The sequence below is a fragment of the Balaenoptera physalus genome (assembly GCF_965194825.1).
Source record: "Balaenoptera physalus genome assembly, chromosome: 15".
Lineage (NCBI taxonomy): Eukaryota > Metazoa > Chordata > Mammalia > Artiodactyla > Balaenopteridae > Balaenoptera > Balaenoptera physalus.
This window is the reverse complement of record NC_138894.1, coordinates 6,884,088-6,909,689: the sequence shown is the minus strand read 5'-3', so window position 1 is coordinate 6,909,689 and position 25,602 is coordinate 6,884,088. Positions and strand designations below refer to the sequence as shown.

At 46.8% G+C, this 25,602-nt stretch overlaps 1 long non-coding RNA gene across 1 annotated transcript; it reads right to left on the bottom strand.

Annotated features, from left to right (window-relative positions):
* LOC309643603 lies at positions 1-23,767 on the bottom strand. The gene is made up of 2 exons (XR_014253895.1): positions 17,567-23,767; positions 1-16,380 (listed from the first exon to the last, which is right to left on the bottom strand). It is a non-coding gene; the product is annotated as an uncharacterized lncRNA (long non-coding RNA).
* Positions 23,768-25,602: the final 1,835 nt, after the last annotated feature.

The following is a 25,602-nucleotide window of genomic DNA, read 5'->3' as shown; positions in this document are numbered from 1 at the left end:
ATTTATTTATTTATTTATTTTTGGCTGTGTTGGGTCTTCGTTTCTGTGCGAGGGCTTTCTCTAGTTGCGGCAAGCGGGGGCCACTCTTCATCGCGGTGCGCGGGCCTCTCACTATCGCGGCCTCTCTTGTTGTGGAGCACAGGCTCCAGACGCGCAGGCTCAGTAGTTGTGGCTCACAGGCCTAGTTGCTCCGCGGCATGTGGGATCTTCCCAGACCAGGGCTCGAACCCGTGTCCCCTGCATTGGCAGGCAGATTCTCAACCACTGCGCCACCAGGGAAGCCCCTTCATATTCTTGACGTTGCTAAGAAGACACTTTTCTTCTAGGGAAATTCAAGGTCAATGAGCCACAAAGCCCAGGAAGTGGAATTCACTCAGTAAGTGCTTTTCAACATGCACATCCTGGGCAGAGACGTGGATAACATCCTTATTTCCTCCCAATTTCTGGTGTTTGCTTTCTCACATCAAACATAGATGGGCATAGATGGAATATGTCCAGTGTTTGAAACCAGCTATCGAGCGGCTGTGGCTATGATGCCGTTTGGTGTTGCCAAACCTCAGGGAACCCTCAGCCTCTGGGTTTAGAACTGGGATCCATCCACTCGACCGACGGGGGCCTTGGGACAGGCTCCGAGGGAACGCTGCTCCAGGGGCCTGTGAACCTTACCTGCCCAGGCCAGTCAGGGTTTGGGAAGGCAGATCATTCCTGAGTCAACTTTGTAGGTTCTCAGCAGCAAAGAGGCAGCAAAGCAACGCATTTGTACCTGAACAGGGATCTCCTTCAAATTCTGGAAGAACTTGAGTGCAGATGATTGATTTTAATTAAAATATTAATTAATTAAGATAGTAATTTAAAATAGTAATTTAATATTTATATTAATTTAATATGTTTAAAATATTAATATTAGTAAAATATTAATTTCTTCTTGGTAGCAATTTCTATACCAAACATTTACCAAGAGGGGTTGACCAGAGCATGTCTGAGAAGGAGTGTTAGGGAAACTAAGGGTGAGATTTTACTTACTTTCCACAACACCTTTTGCTCTGAGATCTGTTTTCTCTGCTCTTCCTGCTGCCTTAATTCATTTTATATTAAACAAAAATCTGGCAACAATTTTAGCCTCAAAAGTGTCCTTCACCTCCAGCCATCCCACTTCCTTCCTGGTTTTCTCCCAAATGCACCAGACCAGGGAGATGGTGGAGTACTGTGGTGGCTATTTAAGTACCAGGCTAGCCTGGGTTCAAATCCCAGCTCAACCATTACCTCCCTCTGCGACCATGGTTCCTTAAAATTTCTGTAAACTGGCAGAATAATGCCTATTTCATAAGGTTGCTTTGGAGATTAAATTAAATAAGGTACTATAGGGCGAGTATCTCCAAAATAATGCTCCTTAGATGACGATTTCCAATTGTGTGTCTCTATGAGCCTAGGTTGTGGGAATTTTCAGATTACAGTGATCTCTTGGTTTGCTGGTTGATTTCCCAGACTTCTGGGGAGTTATCATTTCTCTTGTCTCCCCCAATATCCTGCCTAGCCTGAAGCCCCCCTTCCAGGCATGGTACCCCTCACAGCAGATGTTGATGTGTGCTACCCAGACCCAAGCCCCGCTTGCAATAACCTCAGTTACTCGTTGCAAACCAGTGGTGGTTTTTATGTGATGAGCAGATCAGAGAGGGTGTAATGAGAGCAGGTCAGTGGTTAGAACTCTATGGCCTGGAGAATGCAAATCTGTAAAACCACTATAAAAGATATTTTTAAAGTGCAAATGGACTTTGCCCACCTGTTTCTGGAGCAGGGGAAGCAGCACACCACCTTGTGGCACATGAAAGATTTTGAAAAGATGTTATGTCCCCGCAGAGAGCAAGCTCGTGGAATAGCTTGTCTCCACAGGTGGTACAAATGAAAGAGGGGCATTTGCTGAGGATCTAGAAATCAGGGAGAGAGCATCGCAGCAGCTTAGCAATTATTGGGAACATCTTGAACCTTCGGGTTGCCCTCTGGGAGAACAGTCAGTGTGGTGTCTCGCAGCTGTGTCCTGAAGCCACCGCAGACGAGTCCATTCCTGGTTATCTCACCTTGTCTCTGAACATCTCCTTCCTTTTGGAACCTCGGTCCAGCTGGTAAGCCCCCCCGCAGTTCTTGGTCTTCCGTTCTCTTCTTTCCTATAGTCTGGCTGTAGGCAAGAAAATAGTGAGCTCATAGTTTTGTATAGTTTATACTGAACTCAGTTCATCCTCGCCACAACCTGTGAGAATGGCAGGTGACCCTTACTGCTCCCGTTTAACTGAGGTTTAAGTAGCTCAGGGGACTAAGGTCCTCAACTCTCGCCATTTCTTCTCATTTTACTCTAAGTTCCATCTTGAGGTGTGCTGACGTTTTACTAGCTGATAAGGCTATGGGTTGCCATTGGAGAGAGCATTTACCTTTAAACAGGTGTCTTTGGTGATGGCGCTGATAGAGTTTTAGATGACATGGCATGGGCATGAGAGAGAGATTTGGGAGAATTTCCCTGGGTCCTCAGATCACAAGACCGCTTACTCACCTCTGTGGGTGATTTAGGTGATGAATTACAAGGGCAGATCAAGGGTCTGTATCACTTCCAGGAGATCCAATAAATGCTACAGATCCTCCTGTGTGGGGGGATGGGTGGGACTATTTAAATCCTTTTAAGTCAAGCCAAAAATTGGGCTTCAGGCCAACAGCTGAAGGAAGCCAGTAGTTTCTTTGATCAAGATGCATGAAGTCTTCTGGGATCTCCCATCAAATGGCATTGTTTCCAGAAGCTCTCCTCTTACTGGCCATTGATACCAAACAGCGCTTTGAAGGCTCCTGTTGAGCCGTGGCTGGCTTTCATTCTTCAAAACAGACTTGTGAAATGAAAATAATCATGCTCTACCAAAGCCAAGAAGCTTAAATAGTCATTTCTTCCCTCAGTGGAAGTTAACAGGAGGTTATCTTTGACACTCATTTGAGGCAAACTGAAACAACAGGGTCGATTATGGGAAGGGCTGCGGGCGTGTTCGTGAAGGCAAAGCTTGGTTTTCCCAGGACTGGGGTTTCAAGAGCCCCAGCCTGACCGATCAGTGCAGGCTAGAGGGCCTGGCTGGAGGCTCAGGAAAGACTTAGGGCCGTTGCCCTTGTGTGGTTGAGGCCACGGGAGTCTTCAGGCAGGCTCACACTGAGGCCAGAAACTCCCTTTTGCTGGTGTCCAGAGATGTTCAGGCTCCCAGGGATAGGTTCCTTCTAACCAAATTCAAGAGGCTGATGAATTCCAGAACGTCAATTTGTTAATTACAGTAGGAGTGTCCCTTCCCAGTGACTTATGGAGGTGACTGGAGGGTTGAATTTGGGATCTGAAGGCAGCTTGGGGAGCATGAAACCAATTCCCATAGGAATTGGAGGCCTGATGGAATGTTGAGGCAGTGAAGTAGCCAATGAAGAGCACGGTCCCTGCCCCAGACTTCCTGGGACTGGGTCCCAACCAATGTTAGTTACACTGGTGACATTGACATATATAGTTGCTTGTAATAGTCTCTTATGGTCCTTTTCATTTCTCTGGTGTCAGTTGTAACTTCTTTTTCATTTCTAATTTTATTGATTTGGGACCTCTCCCTTTTTTTTTTCTTGATGAGTCTGGCTAAAGGTTTATCAATTTTGTTTATCTTTTCCAAGAACAAGCTTTTAGTTTCATTGATCGTTTCTATTGTTTTCCTCGTCTCTATTTTATTTATTTCTGCTCTTATGATTCCTTTTCTTCTGCTAACTTTGGGTTCTGTTTGTTCTTCTTTCTCTAGTTGCTTTAGGTGTAAGGTTAGGGTGTTTATTTGAGATTTTTCTTGTTTCCTGAGGTAAGCTGGTATCACTACAAATTTCCTTCTTAGAACTGCTTTTGCTGCGTCCCATAGGGTTTGGGACACAGCAAAAGCTGTTCTAAGAGGGAACCTTAGAACTTTCTTTCTCTGTCTCTCTTCCTCATCTATGGAATTGATATAATTTCATCAGGTTTGGTGTGAGGATTAAATGAGAGGCTCCACGTTAAGCATGAAGAACAACGTCAGGTGCATGGTACCCACTAGGAGCGTTATTTGCCATCATCGCCTTCCAGAGCAGAGGGCGGCAAGCTTTTTCTGTAAAGAATCAGATAGTGAATATTTCAGCCTTTGCTGGCTACACCGTCTGTATCACAACGACTCGATTCTGCTGTTATAGCACAAAAGCAACCGTAGATAATATTTAAACAAGTGGACAGGGTTGTGTTCCGGCAAAAATTTATTTGTAAAAACAGGTGGTGGGCGGGGCTCCATCCTTGAACTGTGGTTTATTGACCCTTCATCTACAGAATCGCTGTGATACTGGAACGCCACGTGGAACTACTGAATAGGACCGAGGGGCTAAGAAGAGGAAGGTTTAATCGTTCTCCTTAATACAAGGGCCACCCTGCCCTTTGGGAGGAGGGTGTGGGCAGATAGGGAGGCTGAAGCACTCATTCCCATATTGTGAAAGTGACAAAATTTGATTCCTTTGGTCCTTATTTTGGTGCATTTTCCCCAACCCTGGGCAGCCCAGTGTTCACATGGGTGGAAAGAATCTACTCTGCTCGTTTGCCAAGGAGTGAGGGACAGAATTCCTAACCAAGGCCTAGCTGCCAGGGAGGGATATTAAAGGATCATGGAGGGTGGAATCTCCATTAGAAGGGATATTAGTGGTCAACTGTCGGATACTTCTCTTCCCTCAACTGCATCATATCCAAGAAAGGTGGCGAATCCATAGCCAACCTTGACCAAGAGCATCTTCCAGGGATGGCTGGAATCAGAACTGTCCTTAGACCAGAGGAATAAGCAAAAACCCAAAGACTTCTTTCTAAATGTATTTTCAGTCTCATAATGTTTTTTGAAAGTTTGGCCAAAAATTGAGCCAAAAGAAATCATGGAAGAAAGTTGCTTGAACCAAACTGGACCCCTCTGAGCCAGAGGATGCTGGGCGGAGAGCACTGAGTTCGTGTGGGGAGAGGAGACATCACAGCCCTGCTCTCAGCATTCAGAGAAATTTGCTTCTTTTGTTCAAAGCTGACCGCTCCATATGACCCAATACGGGGGTCTGGGCAGAGCCAGGCTCCCTGAATAATTATACTTCCTCCCGCCCCTTTTCTGGGAAGCTGTGGTTTGGGAACTGTCTAGAAATCTGAGTCAGAAAAGTGAGGTGTGGAGATGCGGGGGAATCTTTAGTTTTAGGGTCAGGGAATCCCCTGGTTGCTGGCTGCAGGCCCCGGACACAAATAAGTGGAAATTCGGGCCTAGCATTCCTAGGTGTATATTAAATAACTCAGAAATATCTGGGCACATGGTATGAGGGCCCGTTTGCAGCCTCATTTTCAGCCTCAGAAACGCCAGGAGTGAGGCTGGCTGAGCTCGTGGTTGACTTGTGTTCCCGGACCACTTGACTTTCCTGGTTCATCTTCTGAGCACATCCCTTCTAGATGTGTAATGAACATCCATTTGGCTTTAGTCAAAGCTGTCTTGGCCAGGGTACAGTCCTTTCCCTTAAAAGTGACCTTTCATGCATCAGATTTTACCCATTTTCCATAGGTCCAAGTGGATCCAAAATTCCCAAAGTTCATTAATGTTATAATGTCTGGGTGTGTGCATATATACACATAAATGTATGATATACGTGTGTGTATATGTGTGTTATGTATATGTATATATGTGCATGTATGTACCTAGGTGTACACACACATATGTATTGTTTAGGTGTTTGGTTTTGTTTGCCAAAATTGTCTCCTGTGTTTTCTAAATAGGAGGAGAGTTAGGGTGGTGGGCGCGTGGCCCTTCCTTTGCTTCTCTCAGCTACTCAGTGGGCCAAAGGTCTTGGTGATCCCAAAGGCCATGGTGCCAGTTGCAATGCCTCTTCTGACCTGGTCTTAGGAGCCACCTACCATCATTCCTGCGGGCCAGTCCTGATCTAATAGTTGAGATAAAAAGGCGTGACTCTCTGGCAAAGGAGGGTCATTTTGGAAGCTGCCCATTCTGGCTGTCATCACATTCCTGTATGAGATGCAGGACCGGCACAGCGGAATTGGCTCTTTTCAGGTCCCATCTCTGAGGACACTGCTTTCTTGCCCTGCCCTTTGTGTGCCCTGGGCTGACAGATGTTGCTGCCATCTGGTTCAGCCCCGTCTCCTCATGAATACCTCAGGAAGGCCTTGGACTCGGGACTTTACAATCTTAAAAACCAAATCCAGAAGGTCAAAAGCCTGTGAAATGGGCACAGCCAATTAGGAATAAGGCACATGTGTATACACCTGTGTAGGGATACTGCCTGGAGAACTGGTGACATCTGCTGCCCTTGGGAGTGTGGCCGTGTGTCTGTCCTGCCCCGGTCCTCTTCTGTGGTTGCCCTGTGTTGCTTCTGCAGCCACACAATCCAGTACATCTCCAGCTGACACAGTAGTCAAAAGATTCTGCCTTTCTCTGTGTTGCTCAAAGGACATCTTTAAAGGGCTGGTCTCATCTGCAGAATCCCATCTGCTCCATTACCTGTATTTCTAGTACTCTAGGTACTGTGTTCTCACTTGTTCCCTCCCTTCCCCCTCCCCCGTCCCCTCCCCCTTCTCCTCTTCCCTCCCTCCCTCCCTCCTTCATTCATTCAGCTGTGACCATGTATGACTGTGTCCAGGGCTGTGGGTGGAGCCCTTTGCTCTCCATTGGCTGTTGGACGGTGTGTCAAATGCTGCAGGGCTCAGGCTGGGATTTCCTTCATTAGATGTGGCTCTTTTCCTTTTTTTAAATTTTAATTGAGATATAACATTGTGTAAGTTTAAGGTGTACAATGTGTTGGTTTGATAATTTAGAGACTGCAGTATGATTTCTGCAGTAGCGTTAGCTCACACCTTTATAATGTCACATATTTATCATTTCTTTTTTTGTGGTGAGAACAATGACGATCTAGTCTCTTAGCACCTTTGGAGTTTATCTGCAGTATTGCTGACTATAATCACCATGCTGTGCATTAGACCTCCTGGGCCTATTTGCTTACTAGTTGTAAGTTTGTACCCTTAAACAGCATCTCCCCAATTCCCCACACCCCCAGCCCTTGGTAACCACCATTTTATTGTACTCTGTATTTCTACGAGTTCAGTTTTTTTTTAAGATGCCACATATAAGTGAGATCCTACACTTATCTGTCTGACTTATCTCAGCATAATGCCTTCGAGGTCCATCATGTGTGACACATGCAGGATTCACTTCTTTTTCATGGCTGAATAATATTCCATTATATATATTTTTATAATACATCTTCTTTATCCATTCATCTGTTGATGGCCTCTTAGATTGTCTCCATATCTTGGCTGTTGAGAATAATGCTGCAATGAACATGGGTCCAGATGTCCCTTCCAGATTATGATTTCAATTCCTTCAGATATATGCCCAGAAGTAGGACTGCTGGATCACGTGTTAGTTCAATTTTAAAATTTCTGAGGAACCGCCATACTGATTTCCATAATGGTCGCACCAATTTACATTCCCACCAACAGTGCACAAGGGCTCCCTTTTCTCCACACCCGCACCAACATTTGTTGCCTCTTGTCTTTTTGGTAAAAGCCATTCTAATAGGTGGTTTCTCATTTAGAGCAGGCACTTCTCATGGCTTCTGCAAAATATCCTGTGCAAAGTGCCAGCGGAAGCTGCCTGCAGCACAGCGGATGAGATTTGAGAGCTGGCTCTTGCAGGGGACAGAGCTGTCTGGGCTGACCTTCCCGAGTGGCCCCTGGAAAGTTCCTTCTTATGGTTGGGAGGTTCTCTCCTCTCTTGTTTCCTATGATCTAACATCCCGTCAGTTACAGGTGCTCCACAGTCTTGTGGTCTTTGTGGGACTTTGCTCCTTTCCTGATGTTTTCTCTCTTCCCCGAAGGAGAACCTGTTGGTCCCTCCAAGAACCTATGTATCCTCTGGCACTTGTGTGTCTGGCCTCCCAGTACACAGAGAATTCAGATCAGCTCTTTTAAAAGGCGGAGTGGCCGCTGAAGTGGGGACCGTGACGGAAATGTGCTGAGTCCATTGAAAGAGACAGAGGAAACAGCACAACTGCACAAGGCAGAAGTACGTACTCAGAAAGACTGCTCCCCTTGGGGCATTCAGAAGCAGGCCAGGCCGCTCCACGTGGCTCGGCCGCGGGGAACAGCACAGCGCACGCGACCCCTGGAAGGTTCACACCCTGCATTTGAGGTTTGGCACAGAATGTCTGGTCTCTAGACAGGGGTCCGCGCTCGTAAAGCCCTGCGTGGGGCCTGGGGACGGGGACCGTGTCCCGGTGGGACATGAATGATCGCTGTTCCGGGGAGTGACCTGGGTGGTGACCTGGGTGGAGCGGGTCGGCCTCCAGATGGGCGGCATCAGCTCTCAGCTAAGCTACTGGAGGGGGAGAAGAGGGGCCTCCAGGACTGTGGTGTCCAGGGGTATTGTTCATCAATGCCGTCATCTCTTGTGTGGTTTTTAGAGTCTTTTGTTTTTTTTTCTTCAGGGAGAAAAGGCTTTATTGCAGGGCGGCCAAGCAAGGAGACAGGAAACGAGTCTCAGATCTGTCTCCCAACTGGCTTTTTTTAAAAAAAATATTTTTATACAATTTTTAAAGGTGACACTCCATTTACAGTTATTAAAAATTATTGGCTATATTCCCTGTGTTGTACAATAAAAATGAATCCTTGGAGCCTACCTTACACCCAATAGTTTGTACCTCCCAATCACCCAGCCCTCTATTGCCCCTCCCCTCTCACTGGTAACTAGTTACCTATTTTCTTTTTTTCAACAATTTTTACATGTTTATGTATTTCTTATGTTTGGAAATATTCTTTTATTCTTTTCCTCAAATCTGATTAGTATATGTTTTCTTTTAATATTTTTTTTCCCTTTTTTTCTCCTTTTTAAAAATTGAAGTATAGTTGATTTGCAATGTTGTGTTAGTTTCAGGTGCAGAGCAAAGTGATTCAGTTATACATATATCTATCCTTTTTCAGATGCTTTTCCATTATAGGTTATTACGAGATATTGAACATAGTTCCCTGTGCTCTACAGTAGGGTCTGCTTTGATGTGGGTTCTAGGAAGTCACCAAGGAACTGACAGGTCACCTGAGTAATCTTCCCCTGGGAGGGGATGCTTTGATGAGTGGGGTTGTGTGTGTCAGGGTGGCAGCGACCTGGATGCCCAGAATAATTAGCTTTCTACCCAGTTTGAACCTTACGAAGATACAAGAACCTCTAGGCAGAACTCTCCTTCCCTGCCCCGGGAGGGAGAGTTATCTAGGCTTTCCCCACCCAGAGCACAAGGCCACTTTTACATCAAGCACCAGAGCAATTTTTTAGAAGTTCTAATTACCCGAAGAGAGCTCTTTTAAGGGGAAAACAAATACACTATTTAATTAACATATTTAATTCCATGTTTGCAATGTGCCCGAAGGGAAGTAATAGCATTATGAGTACAAACCATGAGGTTTCACGGACAGCTGCAGGCTCCCATGTGCTAGTTTTTTAATTTTTTTTTAAAGTTTTTATTTTATATTGGAGTATAGTCGATTAACAATGTTGTGATAGTTTCAGGTGTACAGCAGAGTGATTCAGTTATACATATACATGTCTCTATTCTTTTTCAAATTCTTTTCCCATTGAGGTTGTTACAGAATATTGAGCAGAGTTCCCTGTGCTATACAGTAGGTCCTTGCTGCTTATCCACGTTAAATACAGCAGTGTATACATTTTTTAAATTTTATTTATTTATTTGTTTATTTTTGGCTGTGTTGGGTCTTCGTTTCTGTGCGAGGGCTTTCTCTAGTTGCGGCAAGCGGGGGCCACTCTTCATCGCGGTGCGCGGGCCTCTTCACTATCGCGGCCTCTCTTGTTGCGGAGCACAGGCTCCAGACGCGCAGGCTCAGTAGTTGTGGCTCACGGGCCCAGTTGCTCCGCGGCATGTGGGATCTTCCCAGACCAGGGCTCGAACCCGTGTCCCCTGCATTAGCAGGCAGATTCTCAACCACTGCGCCACCAGGGAAGCCCAGCAGTGTGTACTTTTTGACAGCACACTACCTGGCTTTCAGATCAGAGACCCTTGTGTGAACCTAAAGGGCACTTGGTTACCAGGCACTCGTGTGGACTTGGTGACGCGGACAAGGGAACTTTGCAATTTGGTCTGGATTCTTCGATCCGGGCACCATGCACACCCCCTTCACTGGGACAAGTCCTCTGAGCTGCCGTCACAGTCACGTCAATACTCCTGTTTTTACGGACAAGCAGCCAGCTTGACTTAGAGGCTCATGAGCATCTTCTGCTGCGCCTTGGAGAGATTCCTGTACCGTGAGCACGTGAAACTCACACACGGCCCTACACCCCTTCAGGGTGCCTCCTTCCCCCTCATCCTACTTCACTGTATAGAAACAAGTCCCCTGACCCTCCAGAAAGCGAAGATCTTTGTTCTTTCTGAGCCATTTTACAGGGCACTTTCCCCCTATTCTTATGGCAGTGAATTCCTTCCCTTTTGCCAGTTGGCTCCTGCAATCTCAACCTCTCTAATTTTGCACCTAAACTGAGCCCCACTTTCCCTTCTTATTTGCCCTCTCAATTGTTCTAAGCTTGTAGTCGTTTGAAAGAGTTCAGCTCATGGGCAGAAAACCTGAAAGGAATTCTATCTGCTTGGCTGGCTTGGGCTTACCAGCTGGGAGTGACCCTGCTCTGGAGGTGATTTTAGGGCGGCCATATGGAGCAAAGGGCACGACTTCTTCATTGTGAGTCACAGAGGGGGATGTGAGCAAAGCTTAAGAGGCTGCCAGAGCTGGGGAGGGGAGAGGACCAGAGTTTAACTACTGTTTTATGGGACGTGATCTGCTGTGACTTTTCCTTTCCTTTCTCTCTATGTGTATTTACGTGTATGTATATGTATATACATGTATGTATGTATGTGCCTATCTATTATCTAGCTAGCTAGCTAGCTAGCTAGCTATTATCTATCTATCTATGTATTTATACACACATACACAAATGAATCAAAACCAAGTAATTCAAGCCCTGTTTTCAAAGTGATGTTTTTAGACTTATCAAAACATTAAAACCAACATTTAAAACAAAAGGAAAATGGAAGAAATCCTATTTTACAAGTGCAAGGAGGGAATTCTCTGGTGGTCCAGAGGTTAGGTCTCCGCACTTTCATTGCCAAGGGCCCGGGTTCGATCCCTGGTTGGGGAACTAAGATCCCACAAGCTGCAAGGTGTGGCCAAAAACCCCCCAGAAAACAAAAAACAAGTGCAAGGAATGTCTCCAGAGTTTCAGGGAGTCAGGAACAGGCAAAGTCCCAGCCTGTCGGCTCGCATCCCGTCTGCCCACCTGTTGCCCTGCAGGGTAAGCGTGTGCAGCTGGCCCAGGTCCAAGCTGAAGGCAAGCTTATGGGCGGATAGAGGTGCTTATGAGGCAAACTGCTCCCGCAGGTGAACACGATCTGGGCTCTGTCACCAGGCAGTGTCTGGGTAACCCTGGACACATCACTTCCCCCTGCTGGGCCTCAGTTTTCCCTTCTGGAAAATAAGTGTCTCTGAGTGACCCTCAGGTTCCTCGCAGAGACAATATTCCATGACTTATAATCACGGGGCAATAGAATCTAAGAACTGTGGTTACAGGACAAGTGTCATCCTGATGGCCCAAATCTCACATCACCATAGAGGATGATCACGTGGTCTTGACTCTATTCTGATGTGCAGAGGTGAGAATGGCAGGGATTTGGGGCTACTACACTTGCCTCATGGATTTTCTTACCATTTCCAAATGAGACCCGGAGTAAACTGGGCTGGGAAATCACCACTGGGTCCCTAATTCCAGCTCCTCCGTTGAAGAGCTCTGTGATCTTGGGCACCGAGCTATCGATCACATTTACCCTCCTGGGGTTTCTCTATCAGAATAGGTGCCTTACAAGATCATAGTTCAGGCTGTGTCTGTGGCAACATATGCTCAGACTGCTGTCCAGTAACCAGAAGCCTGCGATCATGATAGTGTCTAACATACTCCGTAGTGAACAGGGGATGCCTTGAGAATCCTGGTCCAGAAGTAACAGCAGACTAGAACTTAACAGCCACGATTTAACAACCTCTTATTAATAAAACATCTTGGTGAGTGCAAAGCAGCAATTAGATTTTCCAGAAAACATGTGACTTCAGTTTCTTGGAAGTGTTTTTATCGCTTCACAGCAATAAACATTTTCCTCATCTTGAATTAAAGGGCTGAGTGGGTCCACTGAGCATTCTCTCTTTTGGACGTATTTCCTTTGGATAGCGTTCAAAACAACAAAATCCTATTATAGATCCAAATTTGGAAAGCCCCTGTTTTGACTACATTTGACCAAGGACTAACTTCAAGTTTAGGTGGAGCGAGCAGGCAATTTCTGTCCTCAACATATTTATAAAGGTAATATTTCATGATTTCTAGTTTATGTACTTTTCATTTAGGCCACTTTTTTTCCCCCTGAAGCATGATCAAAATATACAGATGAATAAAAATATAAAACTTTTTATATATAATCCCACTTCTTATAATTAAGAACTTGTATTAGTAAACTTTTTTTTTTAATTTGCAAGTGACAACCATTCTCAAAGTAGTATGTGAGAGAGAGAGAGAGAGAAAGAGAAGGAATCTATTGGCTCTTAATACAGTAAAGTTAAGCAAAATCCAGGAACATGACAGCTTCAGGCATGGCTGGATCCAGGGGGCCAATAAGGTGCCCTTTCTTTGTGTCTCTTGAACAGGTTCTCTTCATGTGGTAGGCATATTAGCCTCTGGTAGGTCAAGGGGTACCTTATATTTGAATAGCAACCCACATGAGCAAAGATCATCTTACCTATATCTCTGGCTGAAAGAGCTCAGAGAAGAGTCTGACTTGTCCAGCTTGTGTCTTGTGCCCCCCTCTGCACTAGTCACCGTGGCCATAAGGATGGTAATAATCTGATTGATCAGGCCTGGGTGGCATGTCCTCATCCATTCTACAACTCAAATAGTGTGCCTCTGTATTACTGTTTCCTCATTTCTAAAAATAGTGAGAAGAATATTCTTCTGGCTTATTTCTTAAGGCTGTCATGCAGGTAAATTGTTTGGTGATTTCTTTCCATAATGTGCTTGATTTTCTGGGACAGCGGTGTCGCATTTCAATCAAATACGGGTGCAGGCGCCTGCAGAGTAAACAAGATGTTGGCTGGTCAGAGACTCAGGCAGGTCATTCTTCCACGGGATTCCCGGAGGGAGGGAAATGTGGTCCCTCTTCCCTTCTTTTCAATTTATGAAGGACCTTCTGCTTCTGGGTTTTTTTAGCTCCTACTATTGTACCCAGAGCCCAGAGTAGAAAACCGGGTTGAAATGAAAGGCTTGGGATTTATTCTAGAAAAATCCCAGAGCCTTGGCAGTGTGTCTCTCATGGGTCAAAATCAAGGGCTCGTGCATTCAAATGGAACGTGGTGACAATTTGCATTATTTGACTTATGCTCATGCTATTCTGATGAATGCTTTGTCCCATACAAAAGCTGTGGTGGTGAGGACTTCTTTTTCCTTTTCAGAAACGGGGGAGTGAATCACCAGGGTCCAGGGTCGCCTCCCTCAATAGGAAAGCCCCTGAAAACTGGGATGAGTCATCACTTTCTCGGGGCAACGCTGGGAGCTCAGTGCTTTGGTGTTAGTTGAAATTCTCCTTTTCGTGAGATTTTCCCTGAAGATGTGGAAACAAGTGACTGGGGGAAGGGGGCGGAGAAATGAATAACACGATAACTCCTGAAAGGCTTGAAATGATCCCATACGTGTCTTCTCACTTGGAGAGCCAGACGGGCTCTGTTTGTAGTGGAGAAGCTGAGGTGTCACCTGAGCCACCAGGCCAATGTCGCACGTTAGTAGGGGCCCACCTGGAACCCTGACTCCTTCTCTGGCTGCTCATAGCCTCAGACACATTTGCACACAGCTTCAGGGGTGAATTGGAGGTAATTTATTTCCTCATTCTCCTTAGGAAACAGGCCTTCCGTAATTAACAGAACTTCATACCACATATCCTAAAATTTAAAAAAACTCCTCTAAGCCAAAAGACCTTCAGTTTTATTCCCTTGAATAGACTTCATGATCCCTGGACGGACCTTGTATGTCATACTCACCTGTGTACTTCTGAACAAATAGTCCTTCCCCCTGTAATCAAATGTCCTTTGACCTCTTTTCAAATGTACCTGACCAGTTTTCCCTTTCCAGCAGGCCTTTGAAGTTTGTTTACGTGAGTTCAAGGCCTTCCCTCCCCTGTGGCCACAGAGCAATTCCGGGAAGTTTGGTGGGAGGTGCTTCTCTGGGCATCTCTGTGCATACAAGGATGTGTACCTGTGAGCAGGTGGGCCAAGACCTGTAGAGCGAGGCTCCTTGGCTTTTCGCTGGAGGGAGTTTCCTCACTGCTTCCCACATGAGGCTCCCCAGGAAACAATCAGAGCCATACAGCAAAATTCCGAGCCTAGGATGTTTTCCTACAAAAAATGGAGCCCCTTCTTTCTTGACTCCCTCCTTCCACCCCAGGGATTTCTCTGTCCTTGGATTTTTTTCTTTTCTTTTTTTAAATTAATTAATTAATTAATTTATTTTTGGCTGTGTTGGGTCTTCGTTTCTGTGCGACGGCTTTCTCTAGTTGTGGCGAGCGGGGGCCACTCTTCATCGCGGTGCGCGGGCCTCTCACTATCGCGGCCTCTCTTGTTGCGGAGCACAGGCTCCAGACGCACAGGCTCAGTAGCTGTGGCTCACGGGCCTAGTTGCTCCGCGGCACGTGGGATCTTCCCAGACCAGGGCTCGAACCCGTGTCCCCTGCATTAGCAGGCAGATTCTCAACCACTGTGCCACCAGGGAAGCCCCTCTTTTCATTTTTTTAAACAGCTTTATTGAGATATAAGCTGCATATCATACAATTCACTCAAAGTATATAATTTAGTGGTTCTTCTGTGCAGTCACTGTTGTACAACCATCACTATGATCCATTAAAAATTTTTTTTATCACCACAAAATAAAACAAACCTGTACTCATGAGCGGTCATTCCCATTTCCCATCATCCCCAGCTCTAGGCAACCACTAAATCTACTTTCTATCTCTATATGTTTGCCTTTTCTCTTTATTTCGTATAAATGGAATCATAAAATATGTGTTTTGCAAATGGCTTCTTCCACTTAGCATAGTGTTTCCAGGTTCTTGCATGAGGCGCATATGTCAGTATGGAAATTCCATGATTTGTAATTCTTTCAGCAATTGACAACTGGGTTGTTCCCGCCTTTGGGTTCTTATGAATAATGCTGCTATGAACATCCTGTACAAGGTTTGTATGGACCTGTGTATTCAGTTCTTTGGGTATATACCTAGGAGCGGAACTGCTAGGACATATGGTAACTTTATGTTTAATCCTTTGAGGAACTTCCAGAGTGTTTTACAAATTGATGGCACCATTTTCCCATCCCACTAGCAATGTATGAGAGTTCTAATTTCTCCACCGTTTTCACCAGCACTTGTTATTGTCTTTTTGATTATAACCATTCTAGTGAGTGAGAAGTAGGATATCACTGTGGGTTTTTTTTTTTTTTAATTTATTTATTTATTTTTGGCTGTGTTGGGTCTTCGTTTCTGTGCGAGGGCTTTCTCTAGTTGCGGCGAGCGGGGGCCACTCTTCATCGCGGTGCGCGGGCCTCTCACTGTCGCGGCCTCTCTTGTTGCGGAGCACAGGCTCCAGACGCGCAGGCTCAGTAGTTGTGGCTCACGGGCCCAGTTGCTCCGCGGCATGTGGGATCTTCCCAGACCAGGGCTCGAACCCATGTGCCCTGCATTGGCAGGCAGATTCTCAACCACTGCGCCACCAGGGAAGCCCCGCCCATTTAAAAATTGGGTTATTTGTCTTTATTGTTGAAGGGTAAGTGTTCTTTTTAAAAAAATTTTTATTTTATATTGGAGTAATGCTGGTCAAGTGTTGGCTCCAGACACCCAGGGCACCTCACTGACCCAGGTGGGACAATGGGGGCCTCTTCCAGGGCCTGTCGAGGTGGTGACAAAGTGTGCTGTTCTCTCTGTAATGTTGGGATCTGGAGCTTTTCATGACTGGGCAAGTCTGCCTGCCCTGCATTTAATGGACTTCATTAACCTTCCCATCCGTAAAATGGGAATAGTGTGTCGTTCTTACCAAAGGGTGAGAGGATCGAATGAGAGAAGCCCATAGAACTTTAGAGGACCGTCATCGTCACCTCTACCCACTCCGTGGGGCAAGGCTGGATGGCGGGCTGCCTGCCGGTGTAAAACCAACTCCTGTCTTACGGGGACTTATAAGATCCAGATCCATCCCTTCATTTGCTCCTCACGCTGACCCTGTGTGGACGTTACGGTGGTTATCCCGTTTTTGCCAAGGAAGAATCAAAGGTCAAGAGGGAAAAAGGGACTTATTTCCAAACCTGCCCTTTTCCCACTATGGTGGCACAAATTTATAAATAAGCTTTTTCATAAAATGTTCCAGTTCTGCAGGAAACTATTCAAAGTGTCAAAGAGTTTGTGAAGACATAAAGGGCTATTCATACCTTTAAGCTAATTGGGGCAAACAGGTAGGGACTGAATGATAGCCTTGTCTCCCTGGTTTCCTCATGGGGACACCAGACTTGTCAAGATTTGGGCGCATCTGAGACGAGATGTTGGGGAAGCAGACTAGAGGTGCTTCAGGCAGTGATGTTCTAGCTGGGATAGAACTTGGTTCTTCTTGTAGCAGGTGTCACTTGAAGTGGTGAAGATGACCACCTTCTCCGCTGGCCTGGCCTCGTGTAACACCGAGTGGGGAATACTCTGGGCATGTTTAGTTTGGCCCTGAGGCATCGTGAGAGAGTGGGGAGAGCAAAGATTTGGGAATCAGACAAACCAGTTAGAGGACCAGAGCTGTCACTCTTTGAGTTTCACCTTTCTCTTTTGTAAAATGGGTTTATTATATCTATTTTTGCATGGTTCTTGTGAGGATTCAGTGAGATTTAGTATGTCAAATCCTTTCACAGGAGACAGTCAACAACTGATAACTCACATTTCCCAGCCTCAAACCCCAAGCCCCTCCCTGTCTTCCCTTTCCCTCCCCCTGTCTTTCCGTCTCTCTCTCTCCCCCATCCCAATTCTACACCCCTTGGACAATCATGTGGCATCGCTGGGTCTCCTCAACTGTACGAGAGAAATAGTAGAGTCACTTTAAGAGTCAGGACGACTAAATCAATGCTCTCCACCCCAAAATATGGTTTCCCTGAGTTCTGTGCATGGCTGAGCTGAGTTAGGAGCAGAGGGGTCTGAGTCACGGTCACCATCTCCACGGCTTCTCAGAGAGGCTTTGTCCTGCTGCCAGACTGACTGTAGGTGGCGGTCGCCACCCCACCAGGATGTGTCATAGCAGTGGCATTCATACAGTCCTCCCCCTTATCCAAGGCTCCACTTTCCGTGGTGTCAATTACCCTGGGTCCACCATGGTCTGAAAATATTAAATGGAAAATTCCAGAAATAAACAATTCATCGGTTTTAAATCACTCACCATTCTGAATAGTGTGATGAAATCTCGTGCCGTGCAGACGTGAGTCACCCCTTTGTCCTGTGTGTCCTGTCCCTTGGCCACTGAGCAACCACTGGTTATCAGATTACCTGTCACGCTATCTCAATGCTTGTGTTCAGTGACCCTTATTTTACTTAATAACGGCCCCAAAGTGCAGAGGAGTGATGCTGGCGATTCAGATGCGCCAAAGAAATGCCGGAAAGCGCTTTCTCTAAGTGAACACATGAAAGTCCGTGACTCAGTAAGGACAGAGAAAAAAAATCGTATGCTGAGGGTGCTAAGATCCAATAAGAATGAATCTTCTATCTGTGAAATTATGAAGAATGAGAAAAGAAATTCATGCTAGTTTTGCTATTGCACCTCAAACTGCAAAAGTTATGGCCACAGTGCCTGATAAGTGCTTAGTTAAGAAGGAAAACGCATTAAATTTGTACAGTAAGATACTTTGAGAAAGACCATATTCACACAGCTTTTATCACAAGACGTTGTTGCAGTTGTTCTGTTTTATTATTAGTTGTTGTTAACCTCTTATAGTGCCTGATTCATAAATTAAACCTTATCACAGGTATTTCTGTATAGGAAAAAGCATAGGGTTCAGTAGTATCCCCAGTTTCAGGCATCCCCTGGGGGTCCTGGAATGTATCCCTTGCAGATAAGGGGGGATGGCCATCGTGATCACCTGGGGCATTAGCCCGAGAACCCCTTTCTCTCCAGTGAGGACTCAGAAGGGTGAGAGGACTTAAGAACCAAAGTCCAGAGAAGGGAATTGACTTGTCCAAGACCGCAAAGCCACTCTGTGCCTGACCTGTGATAAATAATAGCGGGGGACAACCAGTGGCACCCCTCAACGAATACTTGAAATGATGCGTGTCTTCTTGGCTTTACCTTGACCTTGAGCTCAGTGTTACAACATCGTCTGTTTGGGCTGTGATGTGGCCGCTGGCAGTCGCCCCCGAGAAGGTTGGGACTCTCCTTGGGCTGCATCCCAATGGGTAGAAAGACCACTGAACAGGGTGGGAGCTGAGGTCTGAAGGCCAGTCTTCCTTCTATGCTGCTGCCTTTTCTGTGGCTGCTTCAGGTTTTCCCAGCTATAAAATGTGTTGGACAAAATAGATGGCCCTCATGCCTTTTTGTTGTTTGATATTTTAGAATTGGAGTCCTTTGGTCATCTCAAAATATAGAAGAGAAAATGCAAAGCTATTCTGGCTGAAGTCAGGGGGTGAAGGCGAGAGCCTCTCCCCCCAGGCACCTCCTGGGCACGCCAAGGAACCCTAGGGTTCCTCAGAGCCCACCCAGTCTGAGAACCACTGGATTGGAGGCCCTGTAAGATGTTCTGGTTGTGTAAGTGTGCAAAACATGGGGCTGAGGAGGTGTGCTAGCAAAGACCCGCCCCTCCTCAGGGTCCTCCAGGGAACATGAATTGGCCACAGGCCAGCGGATTCACTTTTCCCTCCATTTCCTACCGAAGATGGTAGGTTTCAGGGTAAGCAGAGGGTTATGACTTGAGCCTTTTCCTCAAAGAACTTCTCCCGAAACCTTCATGGTAACGGCTCTGTGAGTACGTGATGGTTAGATGAGAACACTTCTTTTGAGGTTTGCAGAAGCCAAAAAGCATGCCTGGAGTCCAGTGCTCAGTAAGAGAGACATTTGACATTGTACCCAGAGCACAGGTTCATACACATATGGACACAGCTGCAAACCTGGATTTATTCCATTCTCTGTTTCATTTTTTTAAAAAAATGCCGGTAGTGAGCCACTGAAGTGATTTCATAGCCCATTAGTAGGCTGTGCCCTGGGGCAGGCTGGTGAGGACACCCACGGGTCATTCCGCCCGCCTCGCGCTGGGGTGAGGGTTGGGCTTCTCCTGCTACATCAAGGGTCAGCAAACGACTGTCCACAGGCCTGTCCCCTGTTTCTGCATGGCCCGGGGGGCACCGGGTGGACACTGTGAACCCAAACTGGGGTGTCTTCTCCACCCCTGCTCTCCACTCTGCTCCCAGCACCTGCTGGACCCCACGCTTCGGCTCCCACACTGGGAGTTGGAGATGCGGTAACCTCACTTCCTGTCAGTTGCCCAAGGGGAGCCAGCTGGCCTCTCCAGGACGAGCAGGTCTGGGTGTCACTGGCAAAGAGAAATTGACAAACCCTGAAGCAGTCCCTGTCAACTCCCCGACCCTGCCGAGCTGGCCCTCCAGGCCCCGTCCCCCCAGAAGGCTGCTCTTCTTCTTGAGACGGTCTCCAGCCGATGCAGCTGGGCCCAAAGTGTGCCCACCACACAGGGCAAATTTGTGTCTGCTTCTTGGCCCACGACGTCTAAAATATTTACTATCTGGTATGTTGCAGGAAAAGTTTGCCCACCCCGGTGCTGTATGGTAACAGGCAGTACATTACAGAATCCTATAAAGACTCAGCCACTTTCAATAACAATAAACAGTAGTATTAGCTACCGTTTATTGAGGCTAAGAAAGGTTAAGCAATTTGCCTAAGGTCACACAGCTGCAAGTGGCAGAGTGGGATTTTGCAGTGATCGTTTGGCAGGAGAAGAGAATGGAAGATGGACTTGGTGCCCTGCCATGCTGACGGCGTGTGACTCCCACTTGAGCTTCTCTGGGGACCACGCTGGCTCCAGAACTGCTGGAGGGACGGCGACCCATCCCGCCTCATGCACCGGCTCTGGGGCGGCTGCCAGGGCTTGTTTTCAATGATCATGGTCCCGCGTCAGGACACTGTGGCTAGAAATTTCTATCTTTCCGGCATTTTCGTTCCTGTGTGGCCTCCCTGATTTAGTGGTTCCTTTGTGACTTGGCTAATCCCCCTCCGGAAACTTGGTTTCCTCTTAAACTTCACCTTGTGATTCAGGGAGGCGACCAGTGTTTTTAAGGCCGCCCAGCTCTATTTCTGGTGCGTCAGAGTCGCCAAGCCCCCTGCCTCTTGCTCGCCCCTGACTCATCCTTATGGAGCAGACATATCTCACTGGGCATCATTCGGAAATGTGCTGTTAAGTGGATTTTCCGGGAATCAGAGCTCACTGCTCTGAACGCCCGGCTTTGGAAACTTGTAACTATTTTGCATGTTCATCTTTCTAAAATAAATTACACTGTGCCTTGCGTTCTTAAGCAGATCTCATTGCCCACACCTCACCCTGATAACTTGGTAAACCCATTAAAAACAATAGTTATGGCCTGCGCTGTGGCAGAAAGGCAGCCTAAGGTGCCCCCTTCTCTATATCTTTTCCTTCATCCTCTGTAAGGCCTGGAATCTGCATCTGTTTCGTGCACTGATGTAGCACCATCACCTTGAACTGCGGCTGCTCACAGGGGCTGCTCACGGATGCATGAGCAAACAGTCCCCACAGGAAACCCAAACCTCAGGTTCCACCGTTATTCACCTTCCTCTTTACAGATGAGGAAACTGAGGCACAGGCGGGCGAAACCATTCGCCCAAGGTCCCCAGGAAGCGGCTGCTCCAGCCTGGGTCTGAGAGCTGGTCACTTGCAGCCTCCTGACTCCATCACGCCCACCGCCTGGAGAAACTCTGGCTCCACATGGGCTGTTCGGTCCCGGAAACCACTAATCACTTTTTCAAAAAGATTTTGTGGGATGAGTAGATAAGCCTTGAGTCCTTAAGAAATGTTATTTCCTCTCCTCTTCCTGACAGACTAAGCCCAGTGATTATTTTTCAACAGATAAAACTGCTGGCTCAGAAAGTTTGAAGTTTCCCCTCCTCTTAATCCCCAGCCCCATTCCCGGTCCTGCTGCTGTCCTGAACCCCCGCAGCGGAGACGTCACTCCCTGGGGGTCTGAGCCCATCCTCGCTGTCTCTGGCTGCTTCTTATTTGGCCACAGGGAAAGATGGAAGGAAACAGAAACACCCCAGGGGGCAGAGTTAGGCCTCCAGAGAGGGGTGGCCGCCCTCCCTCCTGGCGGGAATCTGGCCAGGCTGCGGCGCCGACAAGCTGTGGACAGGCTCCCGGGGAGGGGGGCCTCCCTGCCAGCCGGGGAGGAGGGTGTCTGAGGACGGCGGGGGCTGGGAGCACACAGGGGAGGGCTGCTCAGCAGCGGGGAATCCTGAGTCGGGAGGGAAAGGGCCATGTGTTCCTGAGAAGCCGGGGTAGACTCTGAGTCACTGCCCACGCTGACCCCAGCTGACACTCTCCAGCAGTGCTGGGGCCAGGGCTCAGGATGACAGCCCCACGAGCAGCTCCTTAACCCCAATCCCAGCCCTTCTCCGAGAAGCGTTTACCGCGTGCACGGGTTGCTTGTCCATTCCCCAGACGAAAGCAATGTGCTCATCTCAGAGCTTAATTTTATTGTCAGTATACCCTTAAAATCCTACAGGATCCATGTCCCAGAATTTCGTATCAGTTCTTAACATCTCCAAGAGGAAGGCTGGCTTGTAATGATGGAGTCTGGACTCTGAACTCACTTCCAGGAAACTCTGCGCTGAGTGGATCTGGTCACATAAATCCCCAGCCTGCCAGGTTTTATTTATACAAACCCTGAAGCAAGAACCACACGGTCAAGTACCCTACAGATTTGCTTGTTCCTCTTAGGACCCATTGCCTGTCACTGAGCGGGGACTTTGAATTGGATTTCTTAAGAGGCATAGGCCAGGTCTATGCAGCAGGGTGTGTCGATCAAGTAATTTAGGGCCGACCGTGTAGTAGGTGATGCGACTGGAGGTTGGTGAGAGGCTGTCTTGCCCAGGGGCACCTCTGTCACCTGGTCTGATGCATCATTTCTGGTCTCGAGTAGGTAGTGGGGCGCCCTTGGGAAGAGGTTTTGTGTCCAGGAAGGCTGGAATATCACAGATGTGCCCTGCAGAGCCCCAAGGAAAGATTTGTTGTGATGTTGGCAGAGAACACAGAAGATCACGAACACGGGCTACTGTTGCTAGTGTCACCGCATGCAAAACCACTGGCTCCCTGACCCCAGCCCCCCTCTTCTCTGTCTTGTCCGGAGTGATGGTCTGGCCACTCACCAAGTCAAGGTTTCGTGCTTTATCCAACTTCCTGGTGCTCTCAGTCTTACAAAGTGCTGGTGTATCTGCTCCTAAAATGTACCTTCAGTTTGTATTCTTCCCTGTGTCACCACTGCCTTAACCCAGATCCCTTTCATTCTGGGGGGACCGTTGCCCCCCCTACTAACTGGTCTCCCTGCTTCTAGTTTAGCCCCATTCCATCCAATCCTCCCCTGACTCCTTGTAAAGCACAGATCTCTTTCCAACCATCACCACCAGCAGTGGTCCTTGACCATTTGTTACTCTGCAGCCTGGGGAGGGTCCCAGTCAGGGGGAGCACCTTCCCGTGGGTCCTCCTGGACCCTGGAGCCCTCCTTCTCCTCTCTCTCCTCCCTCCCTTCAGAAAACACAACAGCCTGCACGCGAGGGACAGAGTCAGTGCAGGGATCACCTTGACCGAGTCCTAATTAGTAACATATTATTTGTGCCACGCTGCCTAGCTGTGCCCACAGTAAGATTGAGCCCAGAGGTAGAGGTCATCGTCCTTTGCAGGGAACAGGAGGCCTTTCCCGAACTCTCCAGATCTACCTTTCTTTTGTGTGTGTGTGCATCTGGTTTCTTTCTTTCTTCTTTTTTTTTTAAATTAAAGTATAGTTGATTTACAATGTTGTGTTAGTTTTTGGTGTACACAAAATGGTTCAGTTATATACACACACACACATATATATATACACATTCTTTTTCATATTCTTTTCCATTATGGTTTATTACAGGACACTGAATATAGTTCCCTGTGCTGTACAGTAGGACCTTGTTGTTAATCTATTCTTTATATGGTAGTTTGCATCTGCTAATCCCAAACTCCTGATTTATCCCTCCCCCCCTTCCCCTTGGTAACCATACGTTTGTTTTCAATGTCTGTGAGTCTGTTTCTGTTTCGTAAATAAGTTCATTTTTCAGAACTAACTTTCAATTCTCACTTTTCTTATGGTGGCCTCCACCCGCCCCTCTTCTCGTGCCCTGGCAGCAGCCCACCATCCGTCGCTTCCCGCGCATCTGGACACATGGTGGTCTCTGCCAAGGGTCCACCTCTTCCTTTCTTCCATCGGGTGCAGTTCCTTCTGACTTTTCAGCCCTAACCCAGCAGTAAAGGCTCCCTTATCCCCTCGGCCCTTTGTGTGCAAGTTTGTTACGGTGCTTATCGTATTATATTTTCTTGTTCTGATTTTTAAACATCAACTTCTTTGGGTGTAATTTACAAACGAGAAAATGCACCCATTTTAAGTGTGCAGTTTGATGAGTTTTGACAAATACATCAAACCATGCAACAACCAAACAACCACCGCAGGCAAGATACAGGATATTTCCTACATCTCCAAAAGGTCCCGTGCGCCCCTGCCTGGCCACCCCCCTCACCCCGGCCTATGAAACCCCTGATCTGATTTCTATCGTAATAGATCAGCTTTGGCTTTCCCGGCGTTTCATATAAACGGTGCACAGAATATGTGCTTTTGTGTCCAGCTTCTCTCACTCAGCATAAGGTTTCGGGGATTCATCTACGTGTGTGCACAAGGTCGTTCCTTTTTCCAGTGAACGCTATTCCCTTGTATACATATGCCATGATTTATTTACCAGTTTTCCTGCATCTGGGCTCTTCCCAATTTTTGGCTGTTATGACTAAGGCTGCTATGAAGTACAGGTCTTTAGTGGACATATGTTTTTATTTCTCTTGAGAAAATATTTAGAATTGGAATTGCTGGGTCAAAGGGTAGGTGTCTATTTAAGTTTCATAAGAAAATATCAGCATTTCCCCCAATGTGAGTGCACCGTTTTACATTCCCACCAGCTGTGTCTGAGAGTTTCAGTGGCTCCAATTGTCAACATTGTTATTTTCAATCTTTTAGATTTTAGCCATTCTGGTAGATGTGCATTGCTGTCTTGTTGCATTAATTTACCTTTCCCCGTATCACACTGTATTTTTAAAAAATTTTACTGGAGTATAGTTGATTTACAATGTTGTGTTAGTTTCAGGTGTACAGCAAAGTGATTCAGTTATACATATATTAATACATATAGTCAGTCTTTCTCAGATTCTTTTCCCATATAGTTTATTACAGAATGTTGAGTTCCCTGTGCTATACAGTAGGTCACTGTTGGTTATCTGTTTTATATATTGTAGTGTTTGTATGTTAATCCCAAGTTCCTAATTTATCCCTCCCCCCAACGTTTCCCCTTTGGTAACCCTAAGTCTGTTTTTCAAATCTGTGAGTCTGTTTCTGTTTCGTAAATAAGTTCATTTATATGATTTTAGAAAATTAGATTCCACATATGAGTGATATCATGTGATATTTGTCTTTTTCTCTGTCTGACTTACTTCACTTAGTATTTTAATTATTCCTTTAAGAGTAGTTCTCCCCCATCAGACTTCAGTGCAAAGACAGCTATATTCACCTTTGCTGGGTGAACGAACACAGTCTGAATAGAATCAGAGTCTCTGCCCTCACTCACTTTAAGTCAAACCGGCCCATCCTGGAAAGGTGCTGCTTAGTACCAGGTAGGGCCACCAACTGTCCCGGTTTGCCCAGGACTGAGGAAGTCCTTGGGCCAAGGGACTTTAGGAGTTACACCCAGGACAGTCCTGGGCAAACGGGGATGGTTGGTCACCCAGGGGATGTGGGTAGCTGACAGCAGTTGTGACATTTAGTCACAATTACACCCACATGGGACTTTCTTTCTGTATAACTGATCTTTTCTTTTTTCTGCAAAGTGCTTGGTTTATTAACAACATTTGCTAAGAACTAGAGCATAGGATATTAGAAACTAGGAATTATCCTTACATTTAGTGGAGAGCTATGTTTGCTCTCCATGTTTTCCCTTTTCCTGTAGCTCCACTGGGACACTGGGACCCAAGGCAGGAAGAGCAGCTACCTCTTGCTCCCCAGTGGCCTTCTCAGTTACCAGGACCCCCAGATGACCAGGAAGGACAGAGAAGGTTAGGCCCCCAAAGGCTGTGACTTGTCCTCTGTCACACAGCTAATCATGGTCAAAACCAGGGTTAG